Source organism: Erythranthe guttata, chromosome 7 (genome assembly GCF_056151865.1).
Source record: "Erythranthe guttata isolate IM_541 chromosome 7, IM_541, whole genome shotgun sequence".
Classification (NCBI taxonomy): Eukaryota; Viridiplantae; Streptophyta; class Magnoliopsida; order Lamiales; family Phrymaceae; genus Erythranthe; species Erythranthe guttata.
This window is the reverse complement of record NC_142539.1, coordinates 15,262,740-15,268,001: the sequence shown is the minus strand read 5'-3', so window position 1 is coordinate 15,268,001 and position 5,262 is coordinate 15,262,740. Positions and strand designations below refer to the sequence as shown.

The following is a 5,262-nucleotide window of genomic DNA, read 5'->3' as shown; positions in this document are numbered from 1 at the left end:
TATTGCTACTTGTTTTGATTTTATACCCTCAAATTTTTCCTACCAATGCAAAGTTTCAGAATAAATTAATAAACTCAAAAACCTACAAGATATTTAGTCCCTAATATGTACCACCACACACATACACAAAAAAACACACATTAATTTGTATTAGCTAAAAAATATTGTATTAGCTTAAAAAAAGAAAATGTGAGAACTAACCAACTACTTGGAGGAGGAAGCACTAGGGTAGTCCTGCAAAAGGTCATCATATGGATCGCGACGCCCTGCAACTTAGCTAATCTGAGCATCCCAGAAAATCTGAGCATTGTGGCGCTCAAATGTCCAGAAACCGTAGGGGCGCAGTGGCAGATTATAAAGTGCCAAAAATTTCTTGCCCTTATCATATTTATCGTAAATTCGCTCCCTCGATTTCCTGTCTCTCTCATTTGGATCCTCCATCAATCTCAGTATCAAGTTCTCTGCAAACTCCATTATGAACCCCATCTGCAAATCTGGCAAGAAAAACACAGTATTATTTTGATTTGATTAATTATTTTGTAGAGGAAAAAAACAGAAGAAATTCCTATTTTTTCTTCATTCGAAAAGCATCAACATGGAAATATTCCAATAATGTACAATACATTTTTTTTTCGTTTTTTTTCTTAAAACCGAACATTTTTAGAAGCTTCCATCAAGGTTCTTAAACTGGACTTTGAGATCCAAAGATAACCCATGGGTAGGGGTGGAAATCGGACAGATCGGATCGGATTTGGGTGTTTCGGAAAAATTCCGATTCCGATTCTGATTTTTTCGGAATTTTTTTGGAATTTTCTGACTTTTTCAAAGAAAAAAATTCTTTAAATAATTAACATGAACAGAAAAAGAAAAAGAAAAAAGAAAGAAAAGATAAACTACCAGTAGACTACAGTCTTACAGCCCTCCAAAACAACAGATTGATTGATGAATTGAAAGAAAAAAAAAAAACAGTACAGTGCAAAACTACTTCTTCAAAAAAAAAAATCACTTCATTGCTACAACCCCAACAGCCCCCCAAACACAGTAGCTTGATTGCTGAATTGAAAAAAAAAAAAAAAAAAAAAAAACAGAACCAACATCTTCATATTACAATTTAACAGTACAGCTTTTCTTCAAACAAAAAAGATTTCCTTCAACCAAAGAAAAGAACACACCTGCTTAGGATCAAAACATCAACAATACGACTCCAAAACAACATAAGAAAAACGATTCAAGTCTTAAACAACACGAACTTCAAATATAAAGAAGAAAAACAAACAACCATCCTTAACCTTCAATCCATTGAAAAAATGAGCAAATATATTAACATTTTTTGCTAGAAACAATTGTAATAAACTAAAAAATTAACCAATCATGAGCACACACTAAAGCTTCCACGAGTCTTGATGTTAATGAGCTAAGGATTTTAACCATTTTAACTGTTGTCTTAACAGATTAACATCTAATCAAAGGAACAGAAAGGTCAAAAAGAAAGCAGTGCAGTGCATCATTACCTGGACAAGGATAGCTGCTTTAGTTTTCGTTCTAAATAGGAGCTCAGTGCAAGCAGCCATCCCTCGCATACCTGCTTGGATGAGAATTGCAGAAGAGGACAAAAGTGCATAAGCTCTTCTAGCAAGAAATCTCTGTGCTTCTTTCTGGATGGTCAAAGAAGCAGAATTTCTCCTCCTGTGCCAATAAATATGACAAGCAAATTGCTAATAAAATCTACTTTACTTGAACTAATAAAATCTACTTTAAAGTTGCTTATGATTTCCCCAACAATATCCGAAGCCCTAGTAACAAATGAAACAATTTAACTTAGAGATGATTAGCACCTAAAACCAAGATAAATAACCTCAGCTGCAGTTGTTAAATGGCTCTGATCTGGTAATAAAACTTATAACTAACATAAATACCAGTATTTGAAGAAGAAACGAATAATACAATAATAAAAGAGAGAATTTGAAGAACAAAAACATGACCGATGTTTCTTCAAATCTTTTACACATAGACAAAAGCAAAGCTTCTACTAAGGAGATTTATTCTAGCAACAGTCTCTTTGGAAGAAGAGAGGAAATGGAGGAAATGCTCAAACGGAAAACAAATACATTAGTCCGGTAAAATAAGTATAGAAATCAAAATCAATCATAAACTTTACAGTCTTCTTAGGCCCAATGTTGTCAAGTGCAGGCTCTTCTCTCTCTTCCTTATCTCTTTTTTTGTACTCTTCCTTATCTCTTCTGTATTTGTCAATATCAACGGGATATATATCTAGTATCACGTGGAGATTTTTGGTCGTCATATGGGGTGGATGGAGCTGTGCATGCAAAACACCGATATAATAAACACCATCTTTACAACCTAAGGATGTGATGTCTGGATAAACTCTGCCACCGAATATTAGATCCATTTTTCGAACTTCTCTTCCATAAGCAGCATCATATGGAAAAAATGATAGGGGGAGATAATGTATTTGACCACGATCTTTAATATCATAAGCCAATCGAGGTGTGAAATAAACCCCACCAATGCCTACAAAATAGCCATCATCATCCAGAGGAATCTTAAAATCAGGCGATACTTCCCATTCTTTGGTACTAGCTTTAAGATCGAGGACAAATGCTTCATTCTCCATTTGAATCCAAAAACGGGAGTCGGTCTCAAATCCATAACCTTCAATTCGCAAAATAGAACTTGAAGGACGACGTTTAGAGGGGAATCCCGGGAGAACTTCCCACGAGTTTCCATCAACATCATACAACTCAAAACTATCACCAAAAAACCCATTATCAGTCCAAGTGATTTCTGATGAAAAAACTAAAATACTGTTACCATCTGGTGTGGGAAGAGCTTTAACAGAATATTTATTGGCATGCATAACCTCGATGTCAAGCAGATCCTTGTTCTGCAGAGTGTGACAATCGGATCTATCAAATATGTCATCAGTTATCACAAACTTGCCTGCAAACTTTGGTCCTTTACTGACGCGGCCTCCGGGTGAGAGGTGGTCATCTCCCTCAAACATATATAGTATGGATGGTCTGATATGTGTGGATTTGATAGCACAAAACGTCACAGGAGGAGAATTTTGTTCCAATTTGTATCGAATTTTGGGTTCCATATGAGTGAATTCATCGCCGCCGCCGCCGGAGGATGAATCACAATCCACAATATAAAATATAAATTCGTCACCGTCGTCGTCTGGCGCAAATGCCAAGCAATGAGAAACAACACAGACTCTTCGAGGTGATAATTTCTGCCTTTTAACTGATTCAATTGCTGAAGTTTCGTGTTCCATTTTGAACGCCGCTGTGATTGAATAATTGAGAACCAAAATTTTATGGAGGTAGGTTTACGGTGGTAGGGCTTGGGAGAAGAGAGAGCCGCAATTTCTTTGTCTATCAATTTATATAGAGTAAATAGCACTTACCCCTGTGGTTATATGCTTTTGCAGATGACCCCCTCGCGGTTCTTATATGAGTTATATCAGCACATAACCCCTTGTGGTTTGAATGGGTAGCGCCGTTAAGTTTTCCATCTAACTTAACTGTGTGTGTATGTTAAGCGTGCGGAAATCAAGTGAGCACCTCAATTCAGTTTCTAGCTATGTAGCACGGAAACGGAAACCGCGATATGGGGAAACGGATACGGGGAAACGGTATGTTCCAAAAATAGGGATAAGGGAATTTGAGGGAAACGTGTAAATATTAAAAGTATAGGGGTATTGCGTAACAACAAAGGCCTCGTTTGCTTACAGGATTGGATTAGATTGGATTGGATTAATTCCCTACTGAATAATTAATTACTTAGTCAATAACATGTTTGATTTATTAGATTACATCTTGTATTAAATTTGTTAAATTCTGGTATTGTATGTGAATTGCCCATAAAGTCTCTAACTTCACAAAATTATGTTATTATGTCAAGAATAAAATCGTATTTTTCTGTTTTAGTCACCCCCTACAAAATTATTCGCAGGGGGGAGAGGTGTTACTAATTAAATGAAATAGTAGCACTTAATTGCGGGCTTTCATTTTAGTAGCGGGCTAGAATAATTTGAATCTTACAAACCAAACATCTTATTAACTCCTACTATTTAGTCAATCTAACCTAATAGTAGAAAGCAAACGAGGCCAAATTCTTATCTGCGATTAAACAAACAAGAAAAATTGAACAAAGATTATTTTATTAAATCGAAATTAAAAATATGCAGGTTACAATCTCTATTTTATCCTCTGATTCTTCTCTCCTATTCGATATGTGGTTGATTTTGAATTTTGGAGATGAGTCGTTGACTTGATCTTCTCCGGACTTTTGAGTTTCGGAGACGGGTCGTTGACTTGATCTTCTCCGGACTTGATTTTGACTTTGACTAACGTTTTCCGAGGGTCTCGCGACTTGAATCTCGGATCGAAAGCTGAGCTTTGACGAGTTTTGACTTCAAGATCTTAGAGTTCTTGATATATTTGGTCCTTCGATCTTCTTTCGAACTTGATAACGTTGATTCGAGGGTTTAGCACCGTTGTCTCGGATCAAACGCCGTATTTGATGAAGAACGTCTTGAATTTGCCTTGAATTTGATGAAAAACACTTCGAATGTAGAGAGAGAAATTTACCTCCTACGAATTCTTCTTCCTTGCTCCTTGAGTTGTAGAGAGAATTTGCTCCTACGATTTCTGCTTCTCAATTGTGTTTTTGAATTGTGTAGGGAGGTCCCTTTATATAGTGGTAGAACAAGAGTCCTTGATAAGCCTTCTTGATGGCCACGATTTAATTGGCTATCTTTAAATTGATATTTATCTCTTATGAATTGAAAGGGAAGAAATAATCCTATTGGCCAAAGATTAATTCATATTTATCTCTTATAACTTGGAAGAGAAGAATTAATCTTATTCGTCAATATATATATATATATATATATATATATATATATATATATATATATATATATATGGAAAAACATTATAAACGGACGCTCCGTTTCTTTGGAAATAACGGATTCCACTCAAGAGCTGACATGTGGACAAAACTTAGCACTATTCTCTCCCTTTATGAGACCCACTTTTAAAAACAATTATTTTTTTGCTTTTTAACTCCATTTGGTCGGTAAATAAAATAACAATCTATTTCTTTCCTTTTCATTTTTTTCTTAATTTAATAATTCTATTAAATTTAATGAAAAATATTAATTATAGTTTTAAATATGCTATATGAAATAATATTAAATTCTTAGTTGATATAATATATAACAATTATGTGTAA

The 5,262-nt window shown here is 35.0% G+C and overlaps 1 pseudogene across 1 annotated transcript; it reads right to left on the bottom strand.

The window, feature by feature from the left end:
- LOC105964305 (uncharacterized) lies at nt 1-1,748 on the bottom strand (annotated as a pseudogene). The gene is made up of 2 exons (XR_016032329.1): nt 1,512-1,748; nt 1-494 (listed from the first exon to the last, which is right to left on the bottom strand). The product of XR_016032329.1 is annotated as an uncharacterized LOC105964305 (transcript).
- Between the last annotated feature and the right edge of the window lie 3,514 nt (nt 1,749-5,262).